At 44.9% G+C, this 20,364-nt stretch overlaps 1 pseudogene; it reads right to left on the bottom strand.

Moving 5' to 3' along the window:
* Positions 1-780: 780 nt before the first annotated feature.
* Positions 781-3,048, bottom strand: LOC116646645 (annotated as a pseudogene).
* Positions 3,049-20,364: the final 17,316 nt, after the last annotated feature.

Raw genomic sequence — 20,364 nt, 5'->3', positions numbered from 1 at the left:
GCACACGATGATACAGTGACATGCTGGGGACATGCAAAAGGAAATGACACTCGAGAAGAGAAGGATTTTAAATCGAACAGGACTATGGCTCCTCTCATAATACAAGGGAATGGCTCTCAAGAAAGAAAGGGAACAAAATTTAAAGTCGTTGTCATGCGCTGTACTACATAAAAATCAAGTTAGCATATGAGAAACCCTAAAAATAACAAAGAATTAGCCAGGATGCTTAAATCCAGTCCCTAGCTTCCCCCAACAATGTTATATAGGGAAGCACAGTTTGTCCCTAACACCCTGTGGTTGGGCAGGCGAGGCAATCGGAGGTCTCTAGAAGCCCCACAGGCTGATATTACGTTGGATTTTAGGAAACTTCTGTAGTCTGTAGTGTGGCAATTTGTGGTTCTCAGGTCCACAGCCACAGATTGCTTTCATATTAACATTAGGTATTTGTGGGCTCAGTGAGGCTCTTACACGTTTTGCGAAGGAACAGTCACATTATTTCTGGACTCCCTAACTCATGCGAAAACCAGCCGCCATGGGTACTGTATTAATGTGCTGAGCTGCAAAGTACAGCAAAGCAGGGCCCTCGAGCAACAGACACTTCCTGTCTCACGGTCACGGAGGCTGGAAGTCCAACATCAAGAGGAGACACACAGACGCGGGGCGGGCTCCTCCTGAGGCCGGGAGGGAGGGATCTGTCCCAGGCCTCTCGCTTAGCTTCTGGCGGTCTGCAAGAAATCTTTGCTTTTCCTTGGCTTGTCAACGTGACCTCTGCCTTCACCTTCACACAGCCTTCTCCTTGAGTGCGTTGATGTGTCCAAATGTCCCCGTTTGCTGAGGACACCGGTCATACTGCATGAGGAGTCCAGCTTACGGCCGTTCCACTACATCTCAGCTTGACTAATTACACCTGCTATGACCCCACTTCCAAAACAGGCCACGTTCAGGGGCACTGGGAGTTGGGAATTCAACCCATGAGTTCTTGAGGGACACAATTCAACTCCCAGAAGATGTCTTTGCTTTATTTCCAGGAAAAATGGTTGAGCGGCTCATTGAAATCTGCGAGTAGGAACCTGGTCTTAGTTCAACCCAAAGCTGATTTATAAATAAAGAAAATAAGGTTGGATTTCTTCAAAACACACACACACACACACACACACACACACACACACAACCTCTATTAACTAGCTAAATGACCTTGGGTGAGTCCTGTAATCTTTCTGGATTCTGTTTCCTTATCTATAAAAATGAGGAGTTTGAGATAAGCTTTAAAGTTTTTCCAGTATTAGAAATCTAAGCCCATACAGCACAGAGGAGAATTTATAACTGGTATTGACAATGGAATGTAGATATAGTTTTACAGTGGGCTTGTGGTCAGATAATAAAAGAAGATCCAAACATTTTATTTTAGTTTTTTTTTTTTTAAGATTTTATTTATTTATTTGACAGAGAGAGACACAGCGAGAGAGGGAACACAAGCAGGGGGAGTGGGAGAGGGAGAAGCAGGCTTCCCGCGGAGCAGGGAGCCCGGTGTGGGGCTCGATCCCAGGACCCTGGGATCATGACCTGAGCAGAAGGCAGATATTTAACCGACTGAGCCACCCAGGGGTCCCAAGATCCAAACATTTTAAAATAGGTGTTATGCAGCTGCTAAGTAAGACAAGCAGACCCGTTCCTGCCAGTGTCATGCACACAGTGATTCGGTGAGTGACCCCAAGTTTCCAGAGGATTCTGGCTCTATCGTGGACCCACGCACTCTTCTGTTGTCATTGGTACAGCTGCCGAGTCCACTACGCGGACTGCGGCGTGACCACGGTCAGAAATAACAACTACATCAAAGCTAACGATAAATGCACAGATCACCCAGCTCTCTCACGGGGTGCAAAGACTTGCGTCGTCCGTTGCTAAAAACCCCGTTCTCCCTTACAGGTCACAGAGTGAGCTCCTTGATAAAATTGTTCTCTAAAACAATCATGTTCACAGAACTGTGAAAATATAAGCATCTGGGGCAGCCTTGTTTTACTCACCTAGCAGAACACGGGCGAACCAGAGAAACCACTCTGTACTCTTTCCTTCTTCTTCTTTTTTTTTTTTACATCTTTAATGTCCTTTATTATCTTTATATACCCTCTTATTTCACATTTTTATAGTACTTTACATGGCAATTTCTTTCAGATATATTTTTTGATTAAAAACATAACAGCATCTGCAAACTATTTGAGCCTTTATGTACTGATCTAAACCTCTTACCATTTCACTCATAATGGGTAAGAAATCTTTTATAAAACTATGTACTACTTTTCTTTTTTTCTTACTGCGTATAATTTTTTTTCAGTCTATTAATCAGAAATATTTAGATAAATGGTAGTAGTGTATTATTATTTGACTGAAATAGACACCTTAATAGAAAAGAATGGAGAAATTAATTCTTAAATAATTACCTTGTCAAGCATGTCACCTGGTGCTATGTCCAAAGACTTCCCCAGAAGCATAAAATCTGAAACTCCTCTAACTAATGCCAATAGACAATGACCTCCAGAAATCAAAAGAACTAAAAAGGGAAATCCTACTTTATTTAACAACCTAATAGTAAGTGCATGAGCCTCCATATGATGAATGGGAATGAAAGGTTTTTTTAACTGGTCTATTAGTTTTAAGTTAAATGATAAGCCTGCTCCCAAGCTTAAAGCAAGTCCTGGTTTTACAGTAGTTGTGATTGCTGAGAGTTCACTTGGAGAGACTTTACTGGCAGAGAGAGCTTCTTGCACTATTCGTCGAATATTTTCTCTGTGAAGTTGCTGAGCTGCTGGAGGAACAATCCCACCTGTTTTTAAATGAACTTCAGTTTGGGAGTGTATTGCTTCTCCCAAAACATTTCCCAGTTTCATCCACCACAGCAGTGGCTGTATCATCACAACTGGTTTCAATTCCCAATACTAGTTTATGAAGAAACAGTTTTCCAGGATGAAAATTAAAACTTCTTAAAAATTCGTAAGGTTTCCTTCTTGATGGTTTAGAAAAAACTCCTGCTGTCTTATTCAGTATTAGCATAGTTACTCTACAGATAACTCCTCCCTCGTGAACGACAGCGGCTCGTACTGGTTTCGTTCCCCCTGTACTCTTTCCTTCTATTCTTAAGCAAAGCTCTGCTGGATTCCCTTGGCTCTCGGTGCTGCTGCGTACAGAAGTGCAGATCAAAGCTCACCAGCTCCGGAATGTTATTCTTCCTGCCTCTGGGACAACAGCATTCCTGATCTTAGCCTTTCATAAGGCGATACGATCTCAGACGGGGAGAAATGGAAAGACTTGATCACTATGAATTTCTTACTTTGCTCCCTCGTTCTATGCTTGGTCTTAGAATGACAGAATTGTCTAACTCTGCTTCTCCTTTACTTCACTGCAATGTAAACAAGCCAAATGCTCCAACTACAAATGAACTTTCTTAAGAGACGCAAGAGGGTCTATTGCAACCAACTCGAATCAATAACAACTGGAAACAATAAGGATCAAGGAAACAAATTATCTCTTTGTTTAAAAGGAGATAATTTTATGATTAAGCTTATGTTGCCACATGGGGATATTTGTTAAGAGAATATGCCTTTCATAGGGAAAATGGTTAAGCTAATTATTAAAGATCTACTTGGTGGAATTTTATGTATTGTTTTTAAATGATGGTTTTGAAGTCTATGTAATAACATAAGGAGAAGTATATTAATAATGTCACAGGAATGGGGCACCTGGGTGGCTCAATCCGTTAAGCATCCAACTCTTGATCTTGGCTCGGGTCATGATCTCAGGGTGGTGGGATTGAGCCCCGTGTTGGGTTCCGTGCTGGGCTTGGAGCCTGCTTAGAATTTGCTCTTTCCTAGCCGAGATGCCCTTCAACAGATGAATGGATAAAGAAGATGTGGTCCATATATACAATGGAATATTACTCAGCCATCAGAAAGGATGAATACCCAACTTTTACATCAACATGGATGGGACTGGAGGAGATTATGCTAAGTGAAATAAGTCAAGCAGAGAAAGTCAATTATCATATGGTTTCACTTATTTGTGGAACATAAGGAATAACATGGAGGACATTAGGAGAAGGAAGGGAAAAATGGGCAGGGGGAATTGGAGGGAGAGATGAACCATGAGAGACTATGGACCTGAGAAACAAACAGTGTTTTAGAGGGTAGGGGGGATTGGTTAGCCCGGTGATGGGTATTAAGGAGGGCACGTACTGCATGGAGCACTGGGTGTTATACGAAAACAATGGATCATGGATCACTACATCAAAAACTAATGATGTATTGTATGGTGACTAATATAACATAATAAAATTAAAAACTACAAAAAAAAAAAAAAAAGAATTTGCTCTTTCCTTCTCCCTCAGCCTCTACCCCCTACCCCCCACACGCACATGCTCTCTCTCTCTCTAAAATGAGTAAATGAATAATGAATAAATATTTTTTTTAAATGTCACAGGGAAAAATCAGGGTGATAACCATGTTTTTGCAAATGTATATACAATGATTAACAGAATAAAGCCCCATGCTCTCGCCCTGGCTGCCCGACCTGCCCACCTGCCTGGTTCTCTGACCACATCTTCTCTCCCTATCCTGGTTCTGCACTGTGCTCGAGCCACCCAGCACCTCTTATGGTTATATGCACCCAGTGTGTTTGCACCGCAGGGCCTTTGCACATGCTCTTCTAGCTGCCTGGAATGTTCTTTCCCCTCTCCTTACATGCTAGCTCCTTCCTCCGTGCAAGTCATAGCTCAACATCACGTCCTTAGAAAGATTTCCCTGAGTACCTGATCCAAAGAAGAGACCTCATGTTTCTTTATCAACTTGTTTGATTTCTCCATAGTGCTGGTGAAGGGCCATGAAGTCATCCTTATTTCACGTATTCATTTAATGTTTTTCTTGTTTATGATATCAGGAGCTCTGCTTATCATTTACTGTTAGATCCCCAGATCCCAGAATAAAAGTTGGTCAGGTAATATCTGTTCTATGAACAAATGAAAATATGCATTAAAAAAAGAAAGGCAAGACATCAAATTGCCAACACTTTCTACAAAGTTAATGGAATTAAAGGTCATTTTCCCTCCTTTTCTCTATTTTTTTATGTTTTCTGTAATATTATTCTATATTATAATAAAAAAGAGGAAAAAAAGGAATTATTTACCTTCCAAAATGCCCACATAAACATAAAAAGCGCAGTCCTATTGTATATTCCAAACTATGATAAATTCATAATTTGTTCCCTTAATGAACCAACTCCAAAGAGTCCAAAGAAAATAAGAACATTTGCATCTGCTTTTGGAAACGTTAGGCCTAAATCAAAGAGAAACTGATCACATTAAATCACTCAAAAGTATTCTATTTTGTATCTTTCTTCTGGAACACTGTGTAATGAAAATTGGGTTTAGAAGTTCTACCTCGGGACGCCTGGGTAGCCTCCGACTCCTGTTTTCGGCTCAGCTCAGGATCTTGGGGTTATGGGATGGAGCCCGGAGTCCGGCTCTGCGCTCAGTGGGGAGTCTGCTTGGAAATCTCTCTCTCCCTCTGCCCCTCCCCCACTGTACCCCCCCCAAAGAAATAAATAAATAAGTTCCACCTCAACATAAATCAGCCGTTCTGTAGATACGATGGTCTCATACTTCTATCTGGATTTCTGGAAAGTGCTGGTTTTTTTTTTAAGATTTTATTTATTTATTTGACAGAGAGCACAAGCAGGGGTGCGGCAGGCAGAGGGAGAGGGAGAAGCAGGCTCTCCTTGGAGCAGGGAGCCGGACGTGGGTCTCAGTCCCAGGACCTGAGCCGAAGGCAGATGCTTAACTGACTGAGCCACCCAGGCGCCCCTAGAAGGTGCTGAATTATGATGGCAATTGTAAGTAACTTGCCTTGATTTTTAAAAATAATCTAACCTCATTGAATAAAGATCATACAAAACTTCCAATCGTTATATTAATGAAATGGGCAGTATGTATTTGGTAAAATAGATGATGTATGCACATAGAAATATCTGGAAACCATGAATCTGGACCAGAAAACTCTGAGAGGAGATAAGAAAAAAAAAATAATGTATTTGGATTGTTCAGTGGGTCTTTTGAAAAAGATTTTCCTGGCTCTGTAAATAAGGGGTGCGGGACGGTGAAAAGGAAAGGGAAAAAAAAGTGCCCCAAATCGAAAAAAAAGACAATGACGAATGGCAGTCCCTCCAGATGAGCGGCCTGTTTATGCCACCTGCTGGATTCTAGCTGCACTGCTTAGTCATGCCCCGATTTCGAGGCGGGCCGATGCCCCCTGACTTCCTACAAAGCCTCTAATCTCTTTAATCCCCATTTGGACTTCCTTCTTTCTTTCTTTCTTTAAAGGGGCTGCCAACTGATGTTCACTGGACATGACTCCTGGTTCTATGAGCAAAAAGGACCTTCTGAAAACTGACCTTGTGCAAGAACTTGCTCACAGCGCGTCCTCTGCCAAGCCCGCCCTGACCCACCCCAGGCAGTCAGCCCCCCTCCTGCTGAGTCCTTCCTGGCCCACAGCCCACCGGGCCTTGTACTGTGAGTGCTGGTGGGTCTGTTCCCACCGCCAACTCCCCAGCATGTGAGGACCCTGGGGGCACCCTGCTTCCTGGGCCCGGAGCATGATAAGGCTGGTGCTGATTTGGGCGGACGTCGTTCAAGTGCCATAACCCATTTCATCCCCACGACACCCCAGCGAGGAGCTAGTACTCTCCCTACTTCACAGATGAGGAAACTAGAACAGAGAGGCGGAGGAACGCATCCCGGGGCACCCAGGCAGGCAGTCAAGCTCCAGGCCTGTGCCCCTCGCTGCTACTCCATCCGCCCCTCAGGGAACGCTGAGCTGTGTGCTCTGCGTGTGAACTTGGCCCTGTGTTCACCTGTCCCAGAGGGCCACCTCGCTGGGTTTGCGCACTGCCCTCCGGGCACCCTGTCCTCTCTTCCCCACTCTGCTCCGTGCCCTGGGGTGCTGGCCTGCGTGGACTGTGCCCACAGGCCCCCTTAGTCTCCGGCTCGGGTTTGGCCGTGGTCAATGGGAGGCGCGCCCACAGCCTGGGAGGGCGGGAGAAGGGCAAGAAGGCGTACTTCTTTCCTTGGTGTTCTCCCTGTTGGTGGCCAGAGGCTGGCTCGGTGTCTGCTGAGCCACAGCCCCTGCCGGGGGGCCCTCTCCAAGGCGTCGGCAACTCGCGGGTCCCCACCCTATTCCTCCCCACGTCCCCTTGCTGACGCCAGCCGCAGGGTGCTGTGTCATCCCATACTGATTTCTCCTGACTGCCCCCGCACCCCTGTAAGGTGTGTTTTTATTCACTTCTCCATTCCCCACTGGGGGTGCCGTCCCCCTCCTGTCGGTACCCTGACCGATCCCGCCTCCAGCAAGCGCCCGCCCCCCCCACCTGCTCCAATTCTGCCCACCTGCTGAGCCCACCACTCAGCCTCTGGGTTAAGGTTTTGTTTCCGGGTGTCCTTTGTGTGTAAAGGCCCAGGCGAGGAATCTTCCAACCATTAATGACAGCTGCTCATCAGACTGCTGCCCATCCCTGTCCCAGGTCAAGTAGCTTCTGCGGTGAGAAATAGACAAGGGAGTCGGGAAGAGCAAGCCAGGAAGGTAGAGAAGGGGAAAGGGGGTGATGCGGTCCCAGGGACAAACTCTGCCAAGGTCCTAAGGACAACTTTCGAGAAGGCTGTCTAGCGCCGTGGTTACAGCGGGGCCTGGAGGGGACAGAGCGGGTAGGAGTCACAGGTCTGCTACCCAACAGCTGGGAGCACCGCACCGCACAGAGCCTCTCATTTAGAAAGGGTGAACAGTGGGGCACCTGGCTGGCTCAGCCAGCTGAGCTTCTGGCTCTGGGTTTTGGCTAGATGGTGACCTCGGGGTCAGGAGATCGAGCCCCGCGTCGGGCTCTGCACCCAGCGTGGAGTCAGCTTGAGTTTCTCTCTCCCTCTGCTCCTCCCCCCAGCTCTCTCTTTCTCTCTCTGAAATAAATAAACCTTAAAAAGAAAAAAAAAAAGGCAAACAGCAGCAGGATGTGCTTGCTAAGGTTGTTATGAACAGTAGACAAATCACACAAGCAAACACTTTCCCGCCGCGGCCACGCATCCCGTGCACAGTAGGAGCTATGGACTCTGTCAGCCGCTCAGCACTTTCTGTTCCCAGTGCCTTGGGAGGCTTAGCGGAAACCCTTTACTTGGCGATCTGGGAGCTATGGGAGGGTCACGGGGGGCAGGGTGGGGGGCAGGCAAGTGCTGTCTGGAAAGCAGGGAGCTCGGAAGTCAGGAAGTCCTGGTTCAGATCTTTTCTGTCATTTCATGGTTACATGAGCTTGGGCAGGTTTTACGTCAACTTTGTGTGTCTCAGTTTTCTCATCGGTGAAACAGAGGTGATTATCCCTACCTTGCAGCACCGTTAGGACGGTCCAGGGATAGCGGAATGGCGATCACAGAGGAGGCACTCAATTTTATTTTCCCTTTGAAACCAAGATTTTAGATAGATAGATACACGGATAGATGATAGATAGAATTATAAAAGAGAAAGAGAGGGAGAGAGAGAGCAACAGATTTATTTGAAGGAAGTAGCCAATGCAGCTGTGGAGGTCATGAGTCAGAAATCTATAGGGTCAGCCCTCAGGCTGGACGCCTGCCCGGGTGGCTATATTGTAGCCAGTGGGCAGAATTCCTTTCTTTTTCTTTTTCTTTTTTTTTAAGATTTTATTTATTTATTTGAGAGAGAAAGAGAGCTGGAAGAGGGGCAGAGGGGGAGGGAGAGGGACAAGCGGACTCCGTGCAGAGCACAGAGCCCAGCCTCACCACCCTGAGATCATGACCTGAGCCAAGACCAAGAATCTGATGCTTAACCAACTGAGCCACCCAGGTGCCCCGGCAGAATTCCTTCTTAGGGAAAACTGTGTTTGCTCCTATGGCCCTCAACTGATTGGATGAGACCCACCCACAAGAAGGACTTAAGTCAACTGATTGTAAATATTAATTACATCTACAAAAGACTTTCACGGCAACATGTACACTAGTGTTTAACCAAACAGGTGAGCACCATAGCCTAGCCAAGTTGACACATTATATTAACCAGCACAATGACCATTCGAATTCCAGGTAGTGTCATCCTTTAAAGACAATAGGATAATGTAGCTCTATCATTTGTGTGTGTGTGCGCGTGTGTGTTTTCTTTCCTTGCTTCTCCTTTAGGTCATGAATTCTCAAGAGGAAGAGAGGTAAAAATTGATTTCCTGGGGGACAAAGAAATTCCTAGACTTACAAAGACTTGTGTTCCTCCAAAGTCAAACTCTATCTGACGAGATCTTACTCCTCACCATTTATTTAATTTCTCTCATTAGGAAGAAATTAAATTACACATTATGTGTTTCACATTATAGAATGTATCTTATTTAAGCTTAATTGATTTGCATTTATTAAATTAAATTCTTTTCCTGCGGGGGTGATCATGAATGACAAAGGCGAGGAACACTACCTTGGATCCTTTTGTGGACGTATTTTAACAGCTCTAGCGAGGAAAGTAAAAGTGTGACATAGTGTTCTTCCTTGACTGTGTTGGATTCGACCCTTTTTGCTGTTCCATCTTTAATTTTATGAATGATGAGAGGAGGTTGTGTTCTATGATTTAGCCGATCTTTAGAAAAATGTGGCCGTTAAGTTGTAGTAACTCAATATTAAAAGTAATTTCCATAGAAATGTGTGGCGGCGTCCGCAGCCTGGTGCTATCGCCCATTACTCAAACCCGCACCTGCACAGCCGCCTCCGAGCTCATTCTGCCCAGAAGAACCTTATTACAGGCCTGAGGAAACAAGTTATATTTATGATGATGACTTACAGTTAAACCTACAGCCAGGGCCTCTTCCTCCTAGGCCTCTGTCCTATTCAAAATGCCATTTATTTCGAGAAACGGCTAGTTATTTCTGTTGAGCATCAAATGAGCTGCCAGACTGCTGCCTGAAATAAAACCACTTGTGTCTGGGGACCTTTCAAAGTTTCCTTTTCAACATGAGCTACTTTAAAACAACCAGAGCACAGCCTCCAGCTCCGTCCTCCCTTCCAGGTGTGAGCTGGGCGGGGAACGGGACGGCGCAGAGCCTGGGCTCCTTCACCCTGAGTGGTGATTACGGTGCCAGCCTGCCCCACTGCGGGAAGACACTCAGGAAGCCAGGAAGTGCCACCAAATGTCAGGTCTTATTATAACGAAGCAAAAGCCCCAGTGTTTTCTGCAGAGGTTAGCACTGATGAGAGACTGCACACCCGCTGTCCCTCTAGCTGTTTCTTCCTCCACACATGTCGGCCTGACCACTTGGGCTCATCCTTCAGGTCTCTGCATAGAGTCACCTCCTCGGAGAAGCCCTCCTAGGTTTCCTATCTGCATCAGCCCCTGGTTACAATCTGTCCCTGCACCCTTTAGTGGATTCATTTGTAACACTCCTCCCAGTCTGTACACAGATATTTATTTCCATGATTCTTGGTAAAACGTCTATCTCTGCTCCTGGAATGGAAGCTCCAGGGGGCTTGTTCCTCATCTGCCGCGTTCACAGCATGGGGCCTGGAACTTAGGAGACGTTCAACAAATATTTATCAAAAATGAATAAACATGCCTGTTCCTTCTAAGATCTCTTCCCCAGAACTCGAAGGAAAAAGCTGGGGTTTATTTTCCCTTCCCAATTTCCTCAGAAGGACCCTGGATTCTTAAAAACACAAAAGGAGGAAAGAAAGCTTAACTTCTGTTCACAACACGCTTAATCTTCTTAACAAAACTTCAGAGACTTGCTCAGTGGGAAAAATGACACTCAAGAAACTGCCCTTGGTACAAAAATTCGCAGAAGTTGGGGCAGGGTTGACAGAAGTCCCTCTCATGAACAACAGTGACCTTGACCTGCAGTGACCTGTCTCCCGGGACACGCCCACCCTTTCCTGGGGACCCTGCAGAGCCTGCCTGGGCATGGCCTTCCTGAGCGGCTCTCTGTGTTCTTGAATCCCACCTCCCCCCCACCACCCCACCCCAGTCTTCCCTATTCTTCACTAAACCTCCCACCATGTGTCACCTCCCTTGGGAGAATGAATTTAGCACCAATTCGAAATTAAAAGAAGGTACACAAACCCATTTTCCTGTGCTAATATGTTTTCTCTTGGCAATAGCATGGACATTCATGTGACCATTCTGTATGACTGAGCATCCAGCCTCTGTATGGTACTGGGTTGGTTATTGAGGAAAATGTGAAGGCTGATAAAAACATGGTTCTTGGTTGATTCTCATTTCCAAAAGAAATGAAAGAAGAAAAGAAAAGGCAGAATAGATATTGGAATAACTTCCCACAATGAAAGACTTATAAATTCTGGATTAAATATTATAAATATCCTATAAATTCATAGCTGACCAGAAAATAAGGGAAATCCCCAGAGTCAAAAACAAAGAAGCTAAAAAATGATTTCTCATCAGACATGAATTCAAATATGTACTTCAACAAGCATTCTGGAAACCCTAATTCTAAAATCACATCAATACCCAGAATGGGGTGCCTGGGTGGCTCAGTCATTAAGCGTCTGCCTTCGGCTCAGGTCATGGTCCCAGGGTCCTGGAATTGAGTCCCACGTCGGGCTCCCTGCTCGTCGGGGAGCCTGCTTCTCCCTCTGCCACTCCCCCTGCTTGTGTGCTCTCTCTCTCTCAAATAAATAAATAAAATCTTTAAAAAAAAAATACCTAGAAATGTCACCTCTTATTTGCGAGCAACTTACCCTCCAACTGGATAAACCAGGTTTTCCTTTGAGCTAGGCAAAATTTCTTAGCTTTGGCACTCAAAAGCACAAGACATTAAAGAAAAAAACTGATAGATTAGACTTGACCAAAATTCAAAAGTTTTACACTTCCAAAGGCACCATTAAGAAAATGAAAAGACAAATTGCAGACTGGGGAAAAGTATTTGCCATTCGTGCATTGCATAAAGGACTTGTGTCCAGAATAAGAATTATTATTATTATTTTTTAATAGGCTCTATGCCCAGCATGGGACTCAAACCCACAACCCTGAGATCAAGAGTCACATGCTCTACCCAATGAGCCAGCCGGGTACCCTAGAATAAGAATTCTTAAAACTCAAAAATAAGAAGACAAATAACCCCATTAAAAAATGAGCAAATCATTTGAATAGTTATTTCACCAAAGTTGGTATAGGAATAATCAATAGGCACATACAAAGATGCTTAACATCGTTAGTCAGCAGGAAAATGGAAGTTTAAAACAACAATGAGATACATTTCACACCCACTAGGATTGCTATAATAAAAAATGCAGAAATCATTAAGCATTGGAGAGGACGTAGAGAAACCAGACCCTTCATACATTGCTGATGAGAAGGTAAAACAGGAGAGCCACTCTGGGAAGCAATTTGGCCATTTCTTTAAAAAGTTAAATATGAATTGTCATGTAACCTAGCTATTCCACTCCTAGGATCTGTTTGAGAGGAATGAAAACACAGGCATTTACAAAGACTTGTATGTAAATGTTTATAGTAGAATCACTCATAATAGTCAAAAAATCCAAATGTCCACCGACTGGTTAATAAATGAACTAAATGTTCCATACATATGAATACAGTGGTGTTCCACAGAGTTCCATACGGTCAAATACTATTCAGCGTGGATGAACCACAAAACTATTGCATTAAGTAAAAGAAGACAGATTCAAAAGGCCACATATTATACGGTTCCATCTATGAGCTGTCCAGGAAAGGCAAATCTGTGGAGACAGAAAGTAGATTATTGGCTCCTTGTGCTGAGTGACTGCAAATGGACACAAGGGACTTCTTTGGCGTGATGAGAATGTTCTAAAACCGGACTGCAGTGATGAGCCCACCGCTTGTACATTCACTAAAAATCACTCAGTTGTACACTGGGAGCAGGTGAATTGCATAGCTTGTAAATTATACCTCATAATACCTCAATAAAGTTGTTTTAAAGAACAGTTAATGGGGGTGTGCCTGGGTGGCTCAGTCAGTTAAACATCTGCCTTTGGCTCAGGTCATGATCCTGGGGTCCTGGGATCGAGTCCCACATCGGGCTCCTTGCTCAGGGGGGAGTCTGCTTCTCCCTCTCTCACTCTTTCTCTCTCTCAAATAAATAAAGTCTTTAAAAAAAAAACCAACTAATGGAAATTTTCAAGTTGTGGGTATGTTTTTTGATGTTGGTTCACTTTGCTCTATAAAGTAGAAATGAAAGAATCTTGTGTGGAAAAAGATACACCAGGACAGCAAAATCAGGTGTAGAAAATATTGATCTGAACAAAACAAAATTCAAGACAAAAATCATTACAAGGGACCAGGAGAGATATTTTACTCTCCATTAAAGGCATAATCCACTGAGAATATGTAATAATCATGAGTTCATGAGTCTTTATGCCCCCAGAGCCATGGCCTCAAATTATATACAGCAAAACCCCACTAATACAAGAGGTGAAATGAACAGATGTGTGTTTCTGGTTGTAGGGACACTTGAGCACATTGACCTCGGACATCAACAGATCACACGGGCATAAAGTAAAGATGTGGAGTATATGAAAACAAAATGAACTTGAATATATGTTCAAGCTTGAGCGTATGTTCAAACTTCGCACTTCCCAGAATTAGCAGTCTTTTTATTTTTACTTTTTAAATTAAATTTAATTTAATTTAAATTCAATTAATTAACATACAGTGTATTTCTAGTTTCAGAGGTAGAGTTCAGTGCTGCATCGGTTGCATACAACACCCGGTGCTCATTCCATCACGTGCCCTCCTTAATGCCCATCCCCCAGTTACCCCCTCCCCCTCCCCCTCTCCCCTCCAGCAACCCTTCGTTTGTTTCCTAGCGTTAGGAGTCTCTTTTGGTTTGTCTCCCTCTCTGATTTCATCTTCTTTTATTTTTCCCTCCCTTCCCCTATGCTCCTCTGTTTTGTTTCTTAAATTCCATATGAGTGAAATCATATGATAATTGTCTTTCTCTGATTGACTTATTTTGCTTAGCATAACCCCCCTCCAGTTCTATCCACGTCATGGCAAATGGTAAGATTTCATTTTTTGATGGCTGAGTAATATTCCATTGTATGTATACCATGCCTTCTTTATCCATTCATCTGTCAATGGACATCTGGGCTCTTTCCATAGTTTGGCTGTTGTGGACATTGCTGCTATAAACATCGGGGTGCACGTGCTCCTTGGGGATCACTACATTTGTATCTTTGGGGTAAATACCTAGTAGAGCACAGTCTTTTTAAATAACTGTAGAACATGCCCCCAAGTTGATCATGTATTAAGTCACACAGAAAAGCTTAATAAATTCTAAAAATCAGAATTTATTTTTAGGAAAACCAAATTACATTCATTTTGCTGGCCGGAAAGCTTACAGCATTCACTTAAAAAAACCCATCTCCGTGGTTTTGATTTGCCAAGGAAATTCAGCACTTGTGGGTATGGTTCCATTTACTCCCCACTTGCTGCCAAGAAGGCTAAACATTTAAAATCCCAATCTATGCCTTGCTTTCCCTTTTTAAAATTTTTCTTAGATTTTTATTTTGCCTTAGTCTCATTTATTTAAAGATTTTATTTATTTAGAGGGGGGTGGGAGGCAGAGGGAGAGGGAGAGAATCTCAAGCAGCCTCGGCACAGAGCCCAACTCAGGGCTCAATGTCACGACCCCGAGATCACCACCCCAGTGGAAATCAAGAGTCAGAAGCTCAACCCACTGAGCCACCCACGTGCCCCTTCCCACTGATTTAAAGAAAAGGCTTTTTTTTTTTTTTTCCCATCTTCGCTGGGCGCTTCTGCCTCATTCATTCTGTTTACTTCCCTTGCTCTGATTTGTTTTGATTGAGATATAATTGACAGGTAACATTCTATTAGTTTCAGGTGTACAACATAACGGGTGGGTATTTGTATATACTGTGAAGTGATCACCATGTGAGTCTAGTTACCCTCCGTCACCACAGATAATTACGACTTTTTCCCCCTAGCTTCAAAAAAAAAACCCCCTAAGGCTTATCTCCTTGTCCCATGTACCTCTGTGCCTACCCCTGGAAGTCCAGCACCAGTCTGGCTCACTCTAAGAAGTGACCGTTTTCCTGGTGACCCTTCCTCCTTGCCTCCCACTCTCCCTGTCCTGGCCATTTTCTCCAGCTAGAAAGGGGCAATCCCAGCTGGTTCCTCCTCCTTTGCTCCCCAGTCCTTGACTCTTAATCAGGTGGCAGGCCCCTGTGTTAGGCTCGGTGGTGAGTAAAACACAGGAGCTTTGGCTATGTTTCCGGCCAAGGTAACAAAATGCAAAGCCAGTTTGCAGGTAGGAAGGTTGGAGCTGAAGATCAACGGGGCGTTGTTTTTGCCTTCTGGATTCCTTGACCAGAGCTGTGTGATCTCTTTCTCTCTCTGGGATCTGGGATCTATATGATCCTCCTCCGATTTGTCCTTCAAGCTTCCTTCGTCATCTGTTTTCCCGAGTTTCCTACAGGCAGCTTTCTTAGTCTGATGAATTATTCCCTAACTCCTCTGCTTCTTCCTTCACTCGCCTCGATTTCACTGAAAACAAAAATGGGTGAAGGTGGTCAAAGGTACAAACTTCCGGCCATAAAATAAGTCCTGGGGATGTAATGTGTAGCATGGTGACTATAGTTAATAATACCGTATTATATATTTGAAAGTTGTTATGAGAGTGGATCTTAAAAGTTCCCATCACAATAAAAAAATTGTAGCTGTGTGTGGCGATGGACATTAACTGGACGTATCGCGGTGATCATTTTGCAACATGTATGGATCTGGAGCCTCCTTGGCGCACAGCTAAAACGAATGGGGTTGTTTTTTTTGTTTTGTTTTGTTTTGTCAATTACATGGCCATAAGAAATTAAATTTTAAAATCTGAAAAAATAATCATAGGCTCATGCTAACCTTAGCTTTCAGCTTCTGCTACAGAATGATGAAGGGGGCGAGGCGATGCCCCCTTTAAGGCAGTTGCAGAACCAGCAGACATTTTGACGTCACTGATGGGTCACAGGTTTGGATACGTCCCCCAACAGGTTACGTGCAGCAAGAAGAAAATCTCTCTGCATTCTGTTTCGCAGAAAGGTTTGTTCCGTCGGCACTGAGAATTTAGAGCACATTCCAGCGAGAACTTTTCAGTCCCTGAACTGGCCCCTGGATGCGCCGCGTGGGGATTCCAGCGGCTGAAGGCGAGCAAACCTTGGAGAGCAGTGTGTCCGCTGACCTAGCACAGTGCCTTCCTGCCCCAGTGCACTGGGACTTGAACCTTCAGGAATGAAACATGCAGATACTGACTACGCAATTTGCGAAACCACCTAAGTTGTTTGCAGAAGAACTTTTCTTCCCCCCAAAGAGTTAAAGTTAGCAAAAACAAACGATCATCGCCGGGAGGGGTCAAGAGGTAGCCTTCTGGAGTTCTACAAGCAGTGTGTAGCTTGATGTGGATGGCAGTTATCTGGGTATATACAATGTAGACGGTCATGGAGGGGAACACTTAGGATTCCTGCAGTTTCTGTTTCTTCTACTTCCATCTAAAAATGTTAAAGTAGAGCTGGATGGTGGGGATGGTTGCACAACTTTGTGAATGTACTTCATGCCACTGAACCACACACTTAAAGATGATTAAAATGGTACCTTTTATGTAAACCCTACCACAATAAAAATGATGCACTTACGTGATCTCTCATATACTGAAGGATGCTAATTACCTTAATGATGGCCAAGCTGTCCTTTTGAGTAGATGGAAAACCACCTCTCTGCCTGGGGCGTTTGCCTTGGCTCTGCATCCGTTTTCCCAAGTTCCTTCCTTCCCAAGGTCGATCATCTCTCCCAGAAAGTGGGATCGTATCTGTGGGTAAGGCTCCTGTCCGGGCCTCCTCGTGACCCTGACCTGACCCAGCCCTCACACTCTCCCCTGCTTGCACGGACTTCCAGGGTTGAGGGAAGCCGAACAAAGACCTAGGGTTCAAGGGGAGGGCAGGGTGCAAAGCAGGGCAAAGAGAGGCGGGGAGAGGTCCAGCCGGTATCTCTGCTCTCCTCCCATCTCTGGCTTCCCCCCGCCAGCCCCAGCACGAGGCATGAGGCACATTGCAGACTTTTAGGTGGCCAAGAGACCCTAGGTCATTAAGTTCCACCTCTTTCTTTTTATTTCATTTTTATTATTTCATGAGGCAAAGCACAGAGAGGTGAAGGGGCTTTTCTAAGGTCACCCAGCAGTTGGAGACTGAGCCACTACTGAGGCTTAGGCCTTGGTGCCTATTGTTACATGGGACCCGCACCTTCAGTGTGGCCCTTTCTCTCGGCTGCTCCTGACCCCTTCTGTCCCTTCTTCCTCCTCTACTTTGCTTTCCCTCCAGGGCATTTTTTAAAAGATTTTCTTTTTATTTGTCAGAGAGAGAGAGAGCACAAGCAGGGGGAGCGGCAGGCCGGGGAGAAATAGAGTCCCCGCTGAGCAGGGAGCCGGATACAGGACTCGATCCCAGGACCCCAGGATCTGACCTGAGCTGAAGGCAGACTCTTAACCCACTGAGCCACCCAGGCATCCCTCTCCAGGGCATTTTTAAATAACAAATTTATTTTAGTAAAATTCACAAGTCATGAAATTTGCCCATTGAAAGTATACAAATAATTCACTGGTTTTGGGTATATTGACAATTGTGCAACCTCATCAATTTTAAAACATTTTCATCACCCCAAAAATGTACCCTTAGCACTCCTGCCCCGTTTGCCACCAATCCCCAGCCCAAGAAAACCATCAACCCTAGATTTGCCTCTTCTGCACATTTCATATAGATGGAATCCTACAATTTGTGATCCTTTGTGACTGGTGTCTGTTACTTAGCATCATGTTTTCAGGCTTCAACCATGTTGCCCACTTCGAGATCATCCAGTTGTTCCCGGCAAGGGAGGGAGAGTAAACGGGTGGAGGGCGCATGCACAAGAGAATTCTGAGGGTCACCGCCCAGCCGCACGAGAAATGAAGGCCAGAAGTGGTTCCCTCCCCTGTCCCGCACCTCATTTTCTTCTTTAATTTAATCTCCACAGCCGGGGCACCTAGGTGGCTCAGTCATTAAGCATCTGCCTTTGGCTCAGGTCATGATCCCAGGGTCCTGGGATCGAGCCCCGCATTGGGCTCCCTGCTCAGCGGGGAGTCGGCTTCTCCCTCTGCCCCTCCCCCTGCTCGTGCTCTCTCACTCGCTCGCTCTCAAATGAATAAATAAAATCTTAAAAAAAAAAAAGAATATATATACAGTGAGGGGCATCTGGCTGGCTTAGTCAGAAGAGTGTGTCACTCTTGATCTCGAGGTTATGAGTTTGAGCCCCACAATGGGTGTAGAGATTACTAAAAATTAATAAACTTAAAGATATATATATCTTTATATATATAGAAAAAAAAGCCCCAGCTTTTTTTAAGATTTATTTATTTGAGAGAGAGAGAGAGAGAGAGAGAGGGCAGGGGGAGGGGCAGAGGAGAGGGAGAGAATGTCAAGCAGACTCCCCACTGAGTGCAGAGCCCAAAACGGGGCTCAATCTCACCACCCTGAGGTCATGACCTAAGCCAAAATCAAGAATCAGACACTTAATTGACTGAGCCACCCAGGCACCCCTCATTCTCCAGCTTTTTTAATTTCTTAACTTTCGAACCCCAAGGCTGTATTACTCATTCAAAAATATGTACCTATTTTAAAATCCACTCAGTTGGGGCGCCTGGGTGGCTCAGTCGGTTAAGCATCTGCCTTCAGCTCAGGTCATGATCCCAGGGTCCTGGGATAGAGCCCCGCATCGGGCTCCCTGCTCAGTAGGGGAGTCAGCTTCTCCCTCTCCCTGCTCGTATTCTCTCACTCTCTCAAATAAATAAATAAAATCTTTTTTAAAAATCCACTCATTCATTCAACAAACATTAATGAGCCACTAGGGCATCACAGGTCCTGCGCTAGGTGGTGGAAATACAGCTGTGAGCAAGACCAAACAAAAACAGCCCTGGAAAAGACTCTCATAGACTTCACACCCCTCGTTTCTGAGTGTCCAAAAGACCAGCTCAAAGCCAGATGCTCTGACACCAGTCATAACTCCTTGATGAACAGGAATCTTCCTCTCCTTTCCTCTGATTTTCTACAGCATTTTTTCATCTGCTTTGCAAATAAGCGTTAATTACCTGCCCCTTTGCCTTGTTTGCTTTGGCTTCAACAGTGCTCAGTGCAGATCACCCTAATTAAGTTGCTATCACTGTTCACACTATTCACCTTAAAAAATAAACTGACATTATTTTACCAGCAAAAACAAGTTTATTTAGGAACAGCAGAGAATGGCATTCAGCACACAGAAGCTGGGGGAAAACAATAGGCAAGTCTGAGAACAAATGACAGGAACACCTTTTTATAAAGGGTAGGGGGGAGTTGGGAGGGGCTGTTATAAACAAAATATCAATTGGAGTAAACTGGCAGTTCCAAATATAGTGGCTTCTCATTGGCCGAGTTGTGACTGTCTCTCATTGGCTAAGTTGTGACTGTCTCTCATTGGCCGAGTTGAGACTGTCTCTCATTGGCCGAGTTGTGACTGTCTCTCATTGGCCGAGTTATGACTGCCTCTCATTGGCTGAGTTGTGACTGTCTCTCATTGGCTGGGCTGTTCCTGGGCGAGGAGAATATCTTGCTTCTTGCTGGTGGAGTAGCAAAGTATAGGCCTCTTTCTGCTCGGAATGCAAGGTAGTGTCTCCTCCCCTTGGGGTCTGCAAGTGGTAGGGCCCCAGAGCTCTCCCTTCTGGCTTCACAACTCCATTTTATTTTATTTTATTTTATCTTATTTTTAATTCTTTTAAGTTTTATTAATTTTAGAGAGAGCATGCGGGGGGAGGGGCAGAGGGTGCGGGAGAGAGAGAATCCCAAGCAGAGCCCCCAGCGAGGCCCTATCTCTGGACCCTGAGATCACAACCTGAGCCAAAATCAAGAGTTGGTCGCGTGACTGCGCCATGCTGGTGTTCCCCCATCTCCATTTTAAATGAGGTTTCCCTGTATTAGTTTTCACAGCACACTTGTCCATGATAAGCCTGGGACCCAGAAACATCCCACCTCTCTGTTCCCACAACCCACTTGTTCCCCCGCTGCTTTATGAGGGACAACGGATGAGCAGCTGGATCTTTCTTAACGTGGTCAAGAATGTGAGCCTGGGTGCATCTCCTGACATTCTCCTTTTTTTAGATTGGGCAAGCCACTTAACCTCCATGGACGTCAGATTCCTCATTCATAATGTGGAGGTAAACAGGACCTATGTCGAAGCCCTTGTGATAATTCAGTGAATTAACAGAGAAAGCACTTGTATCTGCGTTGGACCTGAGGAAAGC

This window comes from Phoca vitulina, unplaced genomic scaffold, assembly GCF_004348235.1.
Source record: "Phoca vitulina isolate PV1807 unplaced genomic scaffold, GSC_HSeal_1.0 scaffold37, whole genome shotgun sequence".
Lineage (NCBI taxonomy): Eukaryota > Metazoa > Chordata > Mammalia > Carnivora > Phocidae > Phoca > Phoca vitulina.
This window is presented reverse-complemented; position numbering and strand designations above follow the sequence as displayed.